Raw genomic sequence first — 17,943 nt, 5'->3', positions numbered from 1 at the left:
CTGTTCATCTGCTAGACTGGAAACTATGGGAGTGAAACTGAGATTTACATGGACAGGGCTGGGTGGTTCTGCTTGTCCCAAAATAGAACAGTACTGTCGCCAGATGTTCACTCTGTCCCCAGGGGGTTGGAGGTAGATAACTAAGCAATGAGGTTTAGGTCGGATAGTTTTCAAAGAAACTGTGAATCAGGTTATATGCATATATTTCTATATCACTCAACAACATTTAAGATTAAAGTCTATTTGGATTTATTGAAATAGACAATGAAAAGATTTGTTCTTAAGGGAAATCTTTATTTTCATTCATTAATCAAAGCAATAAAGCAAACATTCCTACAGTATCTAATAGAAATAAAACAGAACATATCACATCTAACACTAATACAACCTCAGTCTACAGAGAGGATTGACACATGAACTCAAGCAAAGCCCTCTGTTAGTCTACATGTCAGTGATCAATAAGACAGAGAACATCTGATCTCAGAACAGAGTCAAAGAAGAGGAACCAGCAGCCTCTCTCCACAGGGCTGTGTGACTGAGGGGTCCTACCCAGAACAGTCAGCCCTCCTCATGGTCTTGGTGACTGTACTCTGGGATTTCTGCTGGGCTTCACAGGTCACCTCTCCTGCCTTGGTCCACTCCTGGGCAGTGAGAGTCAGGGTGCTGCTCCAGCTGTACAGGCCGTCCTTCTCCAGGACCCCGGGACTGGCCTCCTGTTTCTTGCTGGTCCCGTCCACTTTCCAGCTCATGGTCCAGTCTGAGGGGAAGCCCTTGTTGGCCAGACACGTCAGTGTGGCTGTTGTTGTACTGGACAGCTCCTCACTAGAAGGGGGCAGGACGGTGAGTGTGGGGACACTGTTACCTGGAACAAAGAGAACACATCAACTAAGTAACTACATCAAGTACAGCTACAGTAAGAAATTATCTACAGCAAAGGACACATCAAAATAAAGTGAATTGGAAATGCCTTTTAAATATGAATGTAGAAGTTAGATTGTTTAAAAGATGTGGAGAAAACACTAAAGTAATATGATACAAAGCAGATTTATGAACCAAACAAGTATAAAGTGGTTAAATAACTAGAGTTACTAGTCATATGGTATCCGTTACACGTCATACAGATATTGTTTAGGAATGGATCTGATCAGAATAGCCTACTCATATTCATAGTATATTCATCACATATCAACCATGTTAGATCATGAAGTCGGTTACAAACATAACTCAGACCCTTTGTCTTCACACAAACAGTGAAGGCTACCATGAACACAATGCAACAACGATGAATACTATATCAAATACTATAAAATAGTTATCATACCAGAATTTAGAGTTATAGTCTGCAATTTTACAAATCAGACAGACAAATAAACCTACAATTTATCGTTTTGATTCAATAACATTTTATTTGGCAGAAGGCGCAGTCAAAAGCAATTTAAAAAAACATTAAAAATATCTAGAATCGCAATGTTTTAATAGAGACAGAGTTTAAGAAAGTAAATACCAAAACATTTTATCAGAAACAAATATCAAGATAGCTTGTTACTTACTTCCAACATCTAGTCTGGTGCCGCTACCAAAAGTGTACCACAGTGATACAATCCCTATTACTGCTGGTACAAAAACCTCCTGACCATTGGACAAGCTGAATTTCTTTAGACTGTGGTTCAAATAATTAACTCTTCTACAGTATGAATACTTTTCAGAAAAGATTTAATCTACTCAATTTGAAATAAAGTGTATTTTATTTTGTATTCCTTAAAATGATGTTAAAAAATCCTCAATATCAAGCCTAAAATGATAGAGAAATTGAAACAAGACATCAAAAGGGGAATAAAACAGTTAATTTTGTGTTTACTTACTTCCAATATCAAGTCTGGTGCCGCTACCAAAAGTCCACCACAGTGATACAATCCCTATTACTGCTGGTACAAAAACCTCTCTGTGTTGTGATGCTGCAGCTGTTACAGTGAAGATCACTCATACTGAATCATAATCAACACAAATACACTTTAACATCTTCCAGGTAGAACAAACACTTCATATAAGCTGTTTCTAGATAATACAAATATGAATTGTGTCTTAAATCCAGGTATGAGTATTTTTTCCTTCTGTGTATCAGGTGTTCTCCTAGTCTGGAGGTGCAGTCCAGCATTAGATCCAGTGTTGCTAGTATTCTTCCATATTGTCCATATGAAAGACAACAGCAGCAGCAGTAGTGATAGTGATCCATGTTGTATATTCCTTTATTAAAGATGTTGATCTCAGATTTAACAGTGGTGGTAAAGTCACAGAGGACAGACAACACTACCAGAGGAATCCTACCAGCTTTAGTTTAGAGAAGTGTTCACTAACTGATTAGAGGAACTTACATGAGAGACCAAGCATGAGTGAACAGACAGTTCATTATATGTGATCATCATCAGAATAAAAATACAATGGTGGTGTGACATAAAAGTTACCATGCATCAGTTATCTGAGTAAACAGTTGCTGTTTGATGTTATTAAAGGGGTAGCAGGTAGCTAGCGGTTAGGACGTTGGCCTAGTTATCGAAAGATTGCTAGTTCAAATCCCCAGGCCGACACGGTGAAACATCTGTCGATGTTCCCTTTAGCAATGCACTTAACCCTAATTGCTCCAGGGTCGAAGTTGATAATGGCAAATCTTGGCCGTGACCCCACTTTCCTAGGTTGTCTCAGGGGGAGTTTGGATATCAAAAAATAATAATAATCTAATTCACACATGTGTATAATACACACATGTACATGTGTGAAATAGTACAAATATAAGCACCCACCTAATTACTATTATTATAAAAGCAAGTTTATGCAGGACACACTATATTCTAATGATGGGAGCCTACTTGGAACCTGAAATAGATTTGAAGCATTCATTTGCATAATGCATCTGCCCCACTGCTCTGTGAGTGTTTATAGCCCTGTGAGTTTAACGCTTCATGACTGAGAGCTGTCCTTCATGGCAACAGAACCCACAACAAACATGACTTGTATCACCATCTTCATCTGGACACTTGCTTTCTGCTTTCAAGGTTAACATTTTCAGAAATTATTGTTTAAAATGAATTAAATCTACATCATCCACATGTGTATAAATGTTCATATTTCTACTCAGAAGTATTCATTACCATATGTAATATTTCATTAATATAAATGTTTTCATTCTATTTTTCAGAATCCAGAGGACAGTACACTGTGACTCAGACTCCTGTGGTGAAAGCTGTTCTCCAAGGACAGACAGTCTCTCTGAACTGTAAAGCCAGCAGTAATGTGTATTCTAATAACTATCTAGCCTGGTACCAACAGAAACCTGGAGGAGCTCCTAAACTCTTAATATACTTGGCTAAAACCCTTCAGTCTGGGACTCCATCTAGATTCAGTGGCAGTGGATCTGGGACTGACTTCACTCTGTCCATCAGTGGAGTCCAGGCTGAAGATGCAGGAGATTACGACTGTCAGAGTTACCACAGTGGAGATGTGTTCACACAGTGATACAGAGCCGTACAAAAACCTCCCTCAGTCAGACTGCACAGTGACTGTACTGCTACAGCTGGGACCTACTGCAGGTGCTGAGGGGGAAGAGACAGTGACATGGAACACTGGTCACTAGATGAGATCACCTGTGACGTGACGATGTGGTTAGAAAGGAATCATTCAGATCACATTACCATCATCATCATTAACATCATCATGGTTATGACTGATAGTATTTGTCATGGGCTCAAAGTGTATATAAAAGTGATTTGAAGTTTTGAAACACAATACCTGTCCATATGCAAAGCAAGATCTACAGAAGTTAAACAAAAGGTGTTATGACATCAACATCACTTCAAAGTTAGAATCACTTCAGCACCTAAAACAAGTTCTCATTTGGACGTCAACCAAATGTCTAATTTAAATGGATGTGATCTTCAAGCATTGTATTAACTATTTTGATGAGCAGGTTACTGACTGTTAGATCTGTGAACGAGACATCATGCTGGGCTCAAACATGAGACATGTGTACACTACTGGTGGGAGGAGCTATAGGACGGACTGGCTCATTGTAATGCCTGAAATGGAATAAATGTTGTGTTTGATACCATTCCATTTATTCCATTCCAGCCATTACAATGATCCCGTCCTCCTATTGCTCCTCCCACCAGCCTCCTTTGCACTATATACATTATGCACATAATACTCATATTATCTGTAATTATTTACATGATGGCATATCTATTGTGTGACCCTCCCTGAATCCACCACAGAGGTTAAAACCAGTCCAACCCCTCACATCTGGCCCAATCCAGGGTATTTCAGGCAGTTCAACTGTTCAACTGCTACACTGGTAGCTGTGGGAGTGAAACTGAGATTTGCATTGACAGGGCTGGGTGGTTCTGTTTGTCCCAGAATAGAGCAGCACTGTCACAAGATGTTCACTCTGTTCCCAGGGGGTTGGAGGTAGAGAATACTCTATGGGGCGGCAGGTACTTAGTGGTTAAGAGCGTTGTGCCAGGAATCGAAAGGTTGCTGGTTCTAGGTGAAACATATCCTGTTAACATTGTAGAATCTAGACCTCTCCTGTTAATCTGTTAACATTGTAGTATCTAGACCTCTCCTGTTAATCTGTTAACATTGTAATATCTAGACCTCTCCTGTTAATCTGTTAATATTGTAGTATCTAGACCTCTCCTGTTAATCTGTTGACATTGTAGAATCTAGACCTCTCCTGTTAATCTGTTAACATTGTAATATCTAGACACCTCCTGTTAATCTGTTAACATTGTAGTATCTAGACCTCTCCTGTTAATCTATTAACATTGCAGTATCTAGACCTCTCCTGTTAATCTGTTAACATTGTAATATCTAGACATCTCCTGTTAATCTGTTAACATTGCAATATCTAGACATCTCCTGATAATCTGTTAACATTGTAGTATCTAGACCTCTCCTGTTAATCTATTAACATTGTAGTATCTAGACCTCTCCTGTTAATCTGTTAACATTGTAATATCTAGACATCTCCTGTTAATCTGTTAACATTGTAATATCTAGACATCTCCTGATAATCTGTTAACATTGTAGTATCTAGACCTCTCCTGTTAATCTGTTAACATTGTAGTATCTAGACCTCCAATTTTAATCTCTTAACATTGTAGTATCCAGACCTCTCCTTTTAATCTGTTAACATTGTAGTATCTAGACCTGTCCTGTTAATCTGTTAACATTGTAGTATCTAGACCTCTCCTTTTAATCTCTTAACATTGTAGTATCTAGACCTCTCCTGTTAATCTGTTAACATTGTAGTATATAGACCTCTCCTTTTAATCTGTTGACATTGTAGTATATAGACCTCTCATGTTAATCTGTTAACATTGTTGTATCTAGACCTCTCCTGTTAATCTGTTAACATTGTAATATCTAGACCTCTCCTGTTAATCTGTTAACATTGTAGTATCTAGACCTCTCCTGTTAATCTGTTGACATTGTAGAATCTAGACCTCTCCTGTTAATCTGTTAACATTGTAATATCTTGACATCTCCTGTTAATATGTTAACATTGTAGTATCTAGACCTCTCCTTTTAATCTGTTAACATTGTAGTATCTAGACCTCTCCTGTTAATCTGTTAACATTGTAGTATCTAGACCTCTCCTGTTAATCTCTTAACATTGTAGTATCTAGACCTCTCCTTTTAATCTGTTAACATTGTAGTATCTAGACCTCTAATGTTAATCTCTTAACATTGTAGTATCTAGACCTCTCCTTTTAATCTGTTAACATTGTAGTATCTAGACCTCTCCTGTTAATCTATTAACATTATAGTATCTAGACCTCTCCTGTTAATCTGTTAACATTGTAATATCTAGACATCTCCTGTTAATCTGTTAACATTGTAGTATCTAGACCTCTCCTGTTAATCTGTTAACATTGTAGTATCTAGACCTCTAATTTTAATCTCTTAACATTGTAGTATCTAGACCTCTCCTTTTAATCTGTTAACATTGTAGTATCTAGATCTATCCTGTTAATCTGTTAACATTGTAGTATATAGACCTCTCATGTTAATCTGTTAACATTGTAGTATCTAGACCTCTCCTGTTAATCTGTTAACATTGTAATATCTAGACCTCTCCCGTTAATCTGTTAACATTGTAGTATCTAGACCTCTAATTTTAATCTCTTAACATTGTAGTATCTAGACCTCTCCTTTTAATCTGTTAACATTGTAATATCTAGACATCTCCTGTTAATCTGTTAACATTGTAGTATCTAGACCTCTCCTGTTAATCTGTTTACATTGTAGTATCTAGACCTCTAATTTTAATCTCTTAGCATTGTAGTATCTAGACCTCTCCTTTTAATATGTTAACATTGTAGTATCTAGACCTCTCCTGTTAATCTGTTAACATTGTAGTATCAAGACCTCTAATGTTAATCTCTTAACATTGTAGTATCTAGACCTCTCCTTTTAATCTGTTAACATTGTAGTATCTAGACCTCTCATGTTAATCTGTTAACATTGTAGTATCTAGACCTCTCCTGTTAATCTGTTAACATTGTAATATCTAGACCTCTCCTGTTAATCTGTTAACATTGTAGTATCTAGACCTCTCCTGTTAATCTGTTGACATTGTGGTATCTAGACCTCTAATTTTAATCTGTTAACATTGTAATATCTAGACATCTCCTGTTAATCTGTTAACATTGTAGTATCTAGACCTCTCCTGTTAATCTGTTAACATTGTAGTATCTAGACCTCTAATTTTAATCTCTTAACATTCTAGTATCTAGAACTCTCCTTTTAATCTGTTAACATTGTAGTATCTAGATCTCTCCTGTTAATCTGTTAACATTGTAGTATCTAGACCTCTAATGTTAATCTCTTAACATTGTAGTATCTAGACCTCTCCTTTTAATCTGTTAACATTGTAGTATCTAGACCTCTCCTGTTAATCTGTTAACATTGTAGTATCTAGACCTCTCCTTTTAATCTATTAACATTGTAGTATCTAGACCTCTCCTGTTAATCTGTTAACATTGTAATATCTTGACATCTCCTTTTAATCTGTTAACATTGTAGTATCTAGACCTCTCCTGTTAATCTGTTTACATTGTAGTATCTAGACCTCTAATTTTAATCTCTTAGCATTGTAGTATCTAGACCTCTCCTTTTAATATGTTAACATTGTAGTATCTAGACCTCTCCTGTTAATCTGTTAACATTGTAGTATCAAGACCTCTAATGTTAATCTCTTAACATTGTAGTATCTAGACCTCTCCTTTTAATCTGTTAACATTGTAGTATCTAGACCTCTCATGTTAATCTGTTAACATTGTAGTATCTAGACCTCTCCTGTTAATCTGTTAACATTGTAATATCTAGACCTCTCCTGTTAATCTGTTAACATTGTAGTATCTAGACCTCTCCTGTTAATCTGTTGACATTGTGGTATCTAGACCTCTAATTTTAATCTGTTAACATTGTAATATCTAGACATCTCCTGTTAATCTGTTAACATTGTAGTATCTAGACCTCTCCTGTTAATCTGTTAACATTGTAGTATCTAGACCTCTAATTTTAATCTCTTAACATTCTAGTATCTAGAACTCTCCTTTTAATCTGTTAACATTGTAGTATCTAGATCTCTCCTGTTAATCTGTTAACATTGTAGTATCTAGACCTCTAATGTTAATCTCTTAACATTGTAGTATCTAGACCTCTCCTTTTAATCTGTTAACATTGTAGTATCTAGACCTCTCCTGTTAATCTGTTAACATTGTAGTATCTAGACCTCTCCTTTTAATCTATTAACATTGTAGTATCTAGACCTCTCCTGTTAATCTGTTAACATTGTAATATCTTGACATCTCCTTTTAATCTGTTAACATTGTAGTATCTAGACCTCTCCTGTTAATCTGTTAACATTGTAGTATTTAGACCTCTCCTGTTAATCTGTTAACATTGTAGTATCTTGTGTTAGTATGAACTACAGTTTGATGAGCCTGATTCACAGTTTCTTTTAAAACGATCAGACCTAAATGTCATTGCTTAGTTATTTATTTTTATGTCATTCAACATTTAAGACTACAGTCTAATTATTGAAAGAGACAACAAAAATATTTGTTCCAAAAGTATATCTTTATTTTAATCTATTTTTCAAAGCATCAACGCAAACATTCCTACAGTATCTAATAGTAATAAAGCAGAACACATCCAATCTAACACTGATACAACCTCAGTCTACAGAGAGGATTGACACATTAACTCAAGCAAAGCCCTCTGTTAGTCTACATGTCAGTGATCAATAAGACAGATAACATCTGATCTCAGAACAGAGTCAAAGCAGAGGAACCAGCATCCTCTCTCCACAGGTCTGTGAGACTGAGGGGTCCTACCCAGAACAGTCAGCCCTCCTCAGGGTCTTGGTGACTGTAGTCTGGGATTTCTGCTGGGCTTCACAGGTCACCTCTCCTGCCTTGGTCCACTCCTGGGCAGTGAGAGTCAGGGTGCTGCTCCAGCTGTACAGGCCGTCCTTCTCCAGGACCCTGGGACTGGCCTCCTGCTTCTTGTTGGTCCCATCCACTTTCCAGCTCATGGTCCAGTCTGAGGGGAAGCCCTTGTTGTCCAGACACATCAGTGTGGCTGTTGTTGTACTGGACAGCTCCTCACTAGAGGGGGGCAGGACGGTGAGGGTGGGGACACTGTTACCTGGAACAAACAGAACACATCAACTAAGTAACTACATCAAGTACAGCTTCAGTAAGATCTTCAGCAAAGCAGGGGTGTAAAGTACTTCAGTAAACATACTTTAAAGTACTTCTTAAGTAGTTTTTGTAGGGTATCTGTACTTTATTTGACAAATATAAAGACAAATATAAGCACCCACCTAATTACTATTATTATAAAAGCAAGCTCAAGCAGGACAAAATATATTCTAATGATGGGAGCCTACTAAACTGAAATAGATTTGAAACATTCATTGGCATAATGCATCTTCGCCGCTGCTCTGAGAGTGTTTATATTGTAGCCCTGTGAGTTTAAGACTTCATGACTGAGAGCTGTCCTTCATGACAACAGAACCCACAACAACCATTACTTTTATCACCATCTTTGTAATGAATACTCGGACAGAGTGGTAAGATCCAATCGCAGAATAGCGATGCTTTATTAAAGTACAGACAAGGGAAAGGCTTAATCGTGGTCGGGCGGGCTGTGGTCAAAACCGGGCCAGGCATAGACAGGCAGGGGTACCAAAGGAGCGGGCTTAGTCGTAGTCGAGGTCACAGGCACAGGATCCGAGAACGGTAATCACTGGGGTAGACAAGTAGAGGATTAAGCAATACGGGGAGTCAAAATACAAGGCACTGGTCGGATACACGGGTAAACAAAACAACAAACAATCTCTCTCTCTCACTCGGAACAAAACGCTTAGCAAGTCACAATGGAACAATACCTCGCGCCGACTGAGCTTCTGAGCACACCTTAAATCCTATACTAATTACTGACAGGTGTGCTCAGAACTCAGGTGAATCAGATCGAGTCTGATGACTCCCCCTCTCAGTAGATCGGGGAAGTGTCAGACTCTGTCTAGATCCTGCCAAACCCCGATCCCTTACAGTATCCCCCTCCCCAGGGCCGGCTCCTGACGGCCTTCTACCTCTACCGGGTGGTCTTCCTCTGGGTCGGGGTCCTGGATGATCTGGGTGCTCAGCGTGGAAAGTGGCCTTGAGAGCGGGATCCAGTATATCCTTAGCCGGAACCCAGGACCGTTCCTCAGGTCCATATCCCTCCCAGTCCACGAGATATTCGATGCCCCCTCGTCTCCGTCTTGACTCCAGTATCTCGTGGACTGTATAGATGGTGTCCTGTTCATCCTCCAAAGGTGGTGTAGTAGGTTGTTGAGCGATTGGTGGATACATCGGGCTATAATGGACAGGTTTCAGCAGGGAGACGTGGAACGTAGGGTTTATCCTGTAGTGTCGAGGGAGGAACAGAAGGTAGGTGACAGGGTTAATACGCCTCTGTACTTTGAAGGGACCAATGTACCTGGGTTGGAGCTTCTTGCATCTCCGTCGGAACCGCAGGTCTCGGGTAGACAGCCACACTCGTTGCCCGGGTTGATAAATGGGAGTAGGTCTCCGGCGTCGGTCGGCGTAGGTCTTTTGTTGTTGTGAGGCTTGTTGATGGGCCGTCTCCCAGACCTGCGCACTCCGACGGAACCACTCGTCCACCGCCGGTACCATCCCTGATGCGGTATCCCACGGAAACAATATCCTCCGGGACACCAAACTGCCGGAACACCTGGGTAAACATAGTCTCAGCCATCTGAGTGGCGTTAGGCAAACGGGTCATAGGTACTAACCGACACATCTTGGAGAAACGATCGATGACCACGAGAATTACAGTATGGCCCTCTGATTCAGGTAGGTCGGTAATAAAGTCCATAGCAATGTGCGACCATGGTCGTTGAGGAGTTGGCAATGGCATCAGCTTACCCTCCGGTAGTGCACGAGGTACCTTGGACTGGGCACATACGGGACAGGATAAGACATAGTCTCATCTGCGAGGGAATCCCACCAGTATTTTCGGCTGATGAGTCGTGTAGTTCGAGTGATTCCAGGATGACCAGATCCCAGCGACGTGTGGCACCATTCCATCAGTTGAGGGCGAAGAGAAGCTGGCACAAACACCTTAGACTCCGGGGTTTCTGGAGGGGCTGGTTCCGCTTGTAAGCTCTCCTGAATCGTGTCATCAATAGCCCACCTCACCGGTCCAGCACGGTAACTCATGGGGAGAATAGTTTCTGGCTCCACGGGTCTTTCCGTGCGCTCGAACCGTCGGGAAAGCGCATCCGCCTTACCATTCTTGGACCCGGGGATATAAGACACAGTGAATCGGAACCGGTTGAAGAATAAAGACCACCTGGCCTGTCGGGAGTTCAGTCGTTTGGCGCTGTGAAGATACTCCAGGTTGCGGTGGTCCGTGAGCACCTGGAACGGATGCTCTGCTCCCTCCAACCAATGTCTCCACTCCTCCAGGGCTAACTTCACCGCCAGTAATTCCCGATTACCCACGTCATAGTTCTGCTCGGCAGCATTCAATTTCCGGGAAAAGAAAGCACAGGGTCGTGATTTAGGCGGCTCACCTTGGCGTTGGGATAACACGGCTCCAACTCCAACCTCCGAAGCGTCCACTTCCACGATAAACGGTAAGGTAGGGTCCGGCTGACATAGAATAGGAGCGGTGGTAAAACGTTGCTTCAGCGTCTCAAACGCACGCACTGCCCCCTCCGTCCAGTTCAGACCGCGACCCTTGTAGCTGGTCATCGCCGACAGAGGCGCTGCGGTTGTGCTGAAATTACGCACAAACCGTCTATAGTAATTGGCAAACCCTAAGAACCTCTGGAGCTCCTTCACCGTCTTGGGTTGAGGCCAGTCTTGTACCGCTTGCACCTTAGATTCATCCAGTTTAACACCGTCGGGAGTGAGTATGGCCCCAAGGAAGGAAATCGTAGTGACGTGGAATTCGCTTTTTTCTGCCTTCACAAACAGAGAATGTTGTAGGAGCCGATCCAGAACCTGTCGTACATGGGACACATGTTCACTCAGCGAGTTAGAATATATGAGGATGTCATCAATGTATACTATGACAAATCGATCAATCATGTCTCTGAAAATGTCATTCATGAACGCCTGAAATACTGAGGGCGCGTTGGTAAGTCCATAGGGCATGACACAATATTCGTAGTGTCCTCGATGTGTGATGAAGGCGGTCTTCCATTCATCCCCCTCTCTAATACGCACCAGATTGTACGCACTCCTGAGGTCCAGTTTACTGTACACGGAGGCCTGTCCCACCTGTTCAAGGGTGGCTGGAATCAAAGGAAGGGGGTAACGATTTTTTATGGTTATATCGTTCAACCCTCGATAGTCGATACAAGGACGCAGTCCGCCATCCTTTTTCTTCACAAAGAAAAAACTGGATGCGGCGGGAGACGTCGATGGGCGAATGGCCCCTTGCTGTAGCGCCTCATCAACATACTGACTCATCGCTTCTCGTTCAGGCTGTGACAACGGGTAGATTCTTCCACGAGGAGGTGTAGCTCCGGATAGTAGATCAATCCCGCAGTCCCAGGCCCGATGAGGTGGTAACACGGTAGCCCTCTCCTTGGAGAACACCTGCGCGTAATCCTGGTATTCTGTAGGGACCACAGTAGACACCGCACCCTGCGCATCCTCCACAGTAGACGTTTTGCACGGTAAATTGAGGCACTCTGCCCTACATACCTCACTCCAAGCTGTGATATCGGCAGATTTCCAGGAGATGACCGGATCATGGAGGACGAGCCAGGGGTGGCCGAGAACTAGTGGCTCCCGTGGAGCGGAGATGACGAAAAAAAAGATGTTCTCCTGGTGTATGGCGCCCACTTGTAACTTGATCTCCCCGGTACGGTGCGTAATGAACCCAGTGCCCATGGGCTCACCGTCTAGCGCGTTGACTCGCAGGGGGGGTTGAATAGGAATAAGTTGAACTCCCAACTCCTCAGCAAGACCCATATCCAGAAAGCTGGCCGCCGCTCCGGAATCAATAAGTCCTTCCAACCTGCGCACTTTCTCTCCGACAGATAAGGTAACAGGTACATACATTTGTTTAGCTGTAATGTTCAAAACGGGAGTCTCACTCACCGGTTTGGCAGTTCCGAGGCGATATCCTGAGGTACGGTTAGGTCGTACCGGACATTGGCGCACGAAATGACCCGACTGACCACAATACAAGCATTGTCCGTCTTGCCGACGTTGTTGTCTCACCGACCCTTGTAGAGGTGACCGTCCCAGTTGCATAGGTTCCTCCTCAGATTCTCTCCTCCGCTCTGTCGCTTGCATAGGACCAGTGATCGAGGGCTCCCGAACTGTGGATGCCTTGTGTTGCACTATAAGATTATCAATAGAGATGGCAATTTTGATAAACTCATGTAGCGTAGTGATATCTCCTTGACAAGCCAACTCAGTCTGTACGTCTTTGCGCAGCCCTCTACGGAAAACTGTGAGCAAAGCAGTCTCGCTCCATCCGCTACCGGCTGCTATAGTACGGAACTCTAAAGCGTAGTCGGCTACTGTGCGACGGCCCTGCTGAAGTTCGCATAGCTGATCTCCCACACTACGCCCAGATACTGGGTGGGCGAACACCTCTTGAAACAGTCTCTTGAACTGCACTTCCTCATTCAGCTCGGGGACCTCAGCTGCCCAAAGCGCAGTAGCCCAATCCAGTGCTCTTCCCGTTAGCAAAGAAATCATGAAATCCACCCTGCTACGGTCATCGGAAAACATGGAATGATTATACGACATATACAGGGACATCTGGAGTAGAAACCCCTGACATTTGCCAGGTTCCCCGTCGTACCTTGTCGGTATAGAAATCGGAGGTGCATGACGAGGACTGACCGTACTCGGGGTGGTGCCTTCCGCTGCACCAGCGTTGAGTAGCTGTAGGAGTTCATCCATGCGTTTCTCCTGTATCTCCCATCGCCTCTGTAATTCCGCTGGATCCATGGTAATGGCGAGGTATTCTGTAATGAATACTCGGACAGAGTGGTAAGATCCAATCACAGAATAGCGATGCTTTATTAAAGTACAGACAAGGGAAAGGCTTAATCGTGGTCGGGCGGGCTGTGGTCAAAACCGGGCCAGGCATAGACAGGCAGGGGTACCAAAGGAGCGGGCTTAGTCGTAGTCGAGGTCACAGGCACAGGATCCGAGAACGGTAATCACTGGGGTAGACAAGTAGAGGATTAAGCAATACGGGGAGTCAAAATACAAGGCACTGGTCGGATACACAGGTAATCAAAACAACAAACTCTCTCTCTCTCTCTCTCTCTCTCTCTCTCTCTCTCTCTCTCACTCGGAACAAAACGCTTAGCAAGTCACAATGGAACAATACCTCGCGCCGACTGAGCTTCTGAGCACACCTTAAATCCTATACTAATTACTGACAGGTGTGCTCAGAACTCAGGTGAATCAGATCGAGTCTGATGACTCCCCCTCTCAGTAGATCGGGGAAGTGTCAGACTCTGTCTAGATCCTGCCAAACCCCGATCCCTTACAATCTTCATCTGGACACTTGCTTTCTGCTTTCAAGGTTACAATTTTCCGAATTTATTGTTGAAAATATTATTAGATCTACTCCATTTAAATGTATATCGAAGTTAATATTTCTATTCAGTACTTTGAATTACTATACTATTTCATTCACAGACATTTTTTCAGTCAATTTAATTAGAATCCAGTGGACAGTACGTTGTGACTCAGACTCCTGCAGTTAAAGCTGTTCTCCCAGGACAGACAGTCTCTCTGAACTGTATAACCAGCAGTAATGTTTACAACAATAACATTTTAGCCTGGTACCAACAGAAATCTGGAGGAGCTCCTAAACTCCTTATTTACTATGCTACAACACTTCAGTCTGGGACTCCATCTAGATTCAGTGGCAGTGGATCTGGGAGTGACTTTACTCTGACCATCAGTGGAGTCCAGGCTGAAGATGCAGGAGATTACTACTGTCAGAGTTTCCACTATCCCAATAGTAAAGATGTGTTCACACAGTGATACAGAGCCGTACAAAAACCTCCCTCAGTCAGACTGCACAGTGACTGTACTGCTACAGCTGGGACCTACTGCAGGTGCTGAGGGGGAAGAGACAGTGACATGGAACACTGATTAGTAAGGAGGTCAACTTTGAATATGTTTAGAAAGCATCATCATGTTCCCCATCATCATCATCATCATCGTTATCATGGTTGTAACTCATTATATTTGTCATGACCTGAAAGTTCACCATCTTCATCTGGACACTTGCTTTCTACGTACAAGGTATACGAATTATGAATATCTAAGTAATGATAATTAAGTAAGTAATGCATGCATATAACAATAATAATGTCTCACAGCATTTCAGAATAAAACCTGATCCCTCTGTCAGGTTGTGAATTTCAAGAGACAAATCTACTATATTTATTGAGATGGTATAACATGATTAGAACTCCTAATCCCTAAAACAGTGTTTCCCAAACCTCTCCTTAAGTACCCGAGGAAGTCCACATATTATTTTATTCCAGAATTAGTACAGCTGATTTACCTAATGAGGGGCTTGCTGATTAGGTGACCATTAGAATCAGCTGTGCTAGTTCTGGAACACATCAAATAAGTGGACTGTCTGGGGGACTTGAAGAGTCGGCAGGTAGCTTAGTGGTTAAGAGCGTTGTGCCAGTAACCGAAAGTTGCTGGTTCTAATCCACGAGCCGACTAGGTGAAAAATCTGTCGATGTGCCCTTTAGCAAGGCACTTAACCCTATTTGCTCCTGAGTGTCTGCTAAAGAAAAGGTTTGGGAAACACTGCCCTGAAATGACCTGTGGTGCAGTCAACACAAAACCTCTCTCCTGTCACGCCCTGCTAGAACCTTCCAACACCAACCCAGCCTTTAATTGAGCCCAGCCGAGGCTAGTTTACCAATCAAGGCTATGATTGGCTGGGCAATCAGCCACTCCACTCTTCAAATACACTGTCTCTGTGGGACTAAGAAAGTCTGGAGTTTATATGTTAGTTGTACACCGTAGCAAAACGTTTTGCATTGGAAAAAGATTTGAAACGAATACGTGAGTTTCTATTGGACAAAATCAGATAGGTCCCTCCCCGTTTTTTTCCGTTTCCTACTGTTTGCTTCTGTTTGGTTCTGGTAGGCTCCTAGTGAATACACCTTAGGGGGGGTGTATTCATTACAGAAACCTTTACCGTTTAAGAACCAAACTGATACTTTATTGCTTAGTTTAATGGACTTTAGAGGTCATAATGGATGTAATTGAAGTCCATTTCTAATGTGGTGTAACTGTGAATATTATAATTTTTTATTCAACTTTTTCTTTATGTTGTTGTTGTTTGTTATTGTTGTTTGGTTTTATGTTATTATTTTAACATTATTTTATTATTGTCCATTTAACTATTCTTGATATCCCAATTTGTGCCTTGCTTGGACATTGGTATTGTAGTTGTCACGTCCTGTATTTCTGTTGGAAAAAATAAACAAAAGGAAGCAAACAGAGCAAAACGAGTTTCAATTGGAAAAATGTAGATAGGTCCATCCCTGTTTCGTTCTGTTTGCTCCTGTTTAAGAAACATTTTGCAACAGAATCGGCGGAATGAATACACCCCTGTTTGCATAGATTGGACACTTTGCATAGGCAGCACATGCTTCAGTGCTCTGGGAGTGTTTATATCCCTGTGAGTTTAACACTTCATGACTGAGAGCTGTCCTTCATGACAACAGAACCCACAACAACCATGACTTTTATCACCATCTTCATCTGGACACTTGTCTTCTACATACAAGGTATAAGAATGATGACTATCTAAGTAATGATAATTGAGTAAGTAATCATGCTTATCTCAGGATAATGTATTCATTACATATTTCAGATACTAAAAAGTGTTCTGTTTGTTTCTCTCACCATTCAATATTCAGAATCCAGAGGACAGTACACTCTGACTCAGACACCTGCAGTGAAAGCTGTTGGCACTGGAGAGACGGTCAACATTGGCTGTAAACTCAGCAGTGGTATTTATGGGAGTAACCTGCACTGGTACCTACAGAGACCTGGAGAAGCTCCTAAACTCCTCATTTATAACATTAACAGCAAGTTCACTGGGACTCCATCTAGATTCAGTGGCAGTGGATCTGGGACTGACTTCACTCTGTCCATCAGTGGAGTCCAGGCTGAAGATGCAGGAGATTACTACTGTCAGAGTTACCACAGTGGTAATGTGTTCACACAGTGATACAGAGCCGTACAAAAACCTCCCTCAGTCAGACTGCACAGTGACTGTACTGCTACAGCTGGGACCTACTGCTGGTGCTGAGGGGGAAGAGACAGTGACATGGAACACTGGTCAGTAAGGAGGTCAACTTTGAATATGTTTAGAAAGCATCATCATGTTCCCCATCATCATCATCATCATCATCATCATCATCGTTATCATGGTTGTAACTCATTATATTTGTCATGACCTGAAATGTCACTTAAAAAATTTAGATATTTTGAAACAAAATATTTATGTATTTATTTGTATCTTTATTTTTCCAGGCTAGTCTCATTGAGATTAAACATCTATTTTATAAGAGAGGCCTGGACAAAATAGCAGCACACAAAGCTTTACACACAATTTACAACATAAAACACAAAGCAGTTTTAAACCATACATTGACACATTGAGAAGGCAATAATTACTTGGGGAGATGTGCTGCATCTAGGGGTCAAAACATTGACAGCCCCCCACTTAAATGTCCATCATAGTTTTTACCCTAGCTACAGTAGTCAATCAAAGAGATGAGCTCCTGCAATTTCATGTCCCTTTGAAGCTCCTTCCAAGTGGAAGGGCCAGAGAACTGGAACACTTTTTTTACCCAGCTCTGTACAGGCCTCAGGCACAGTCAACAAGACACAGTCATGTGTAGACGGTAGTTGTAATTTGTCTGCTGGACAATTTAGGTTCACAGGTCAAATGGGAGCTATTACTAGTCCACATGAGAAGCCAAACAAAAGGTGTTATGACCTCAACATTACTTAAAAGTTACAATCACTTCAGCCCCACCAAAACAAGTTCCCAAATTGACCTCACAACCAAATGTCTAATTTTAATGGATGTATAAATCTACAGCAAAATATTAACTTTTTGTCCCGATTAGGTTTCTGACTGCTAGACCTGTGAATGAGACCTGATGCTGGACTCAACCATGAGACACATGTACACTACATACACTATCTACACTTCACTATCTACACTACACTATCTACATTATCTACACTTCACCATCTACAATATCTACACTATTTACATACACTATCAACACTACACTATCTACACTATATACACTATCTACATAAACTATAATAC

At 41.8% G+C, this 17,943-nt stretch overlaps 1 gene segment (V, D, J or C); it reads right to left on the bottom strand.

Annotated features, from left to right (window-relative positions):
- Positions 1-318: 318 nt before the first annotated feature.
- On the bottom strand, positions 319-2,388 carry LOC311140074 (Ig kappa-b4 chain C region-like). The segment is given in 3 exons: positions 2,373-2,388; positions 1,863-1,979; positions 319-862 (listed from the first exon to the last, which is right to left on the bottom strand).
- Between the last annotated feature and the right edge of the window lie 15,555 nt (positions 2,389-17,943).

This window comes from Coregonus lavaretus (assembly GCF_964263955.1).
Source record: "Coregonus lavaretus genome assembly, chromosome: 13".
Taxonomy (NCBI): Eukaryota; Metazoa; Chordata; class Actinopteri; order Salmoniformes; family Salmonidae; genus Coregonus; species Coregonus lavaretus.
This window is presented reverse-complemented; position numbering and strand designations above follow the sequence as displayed.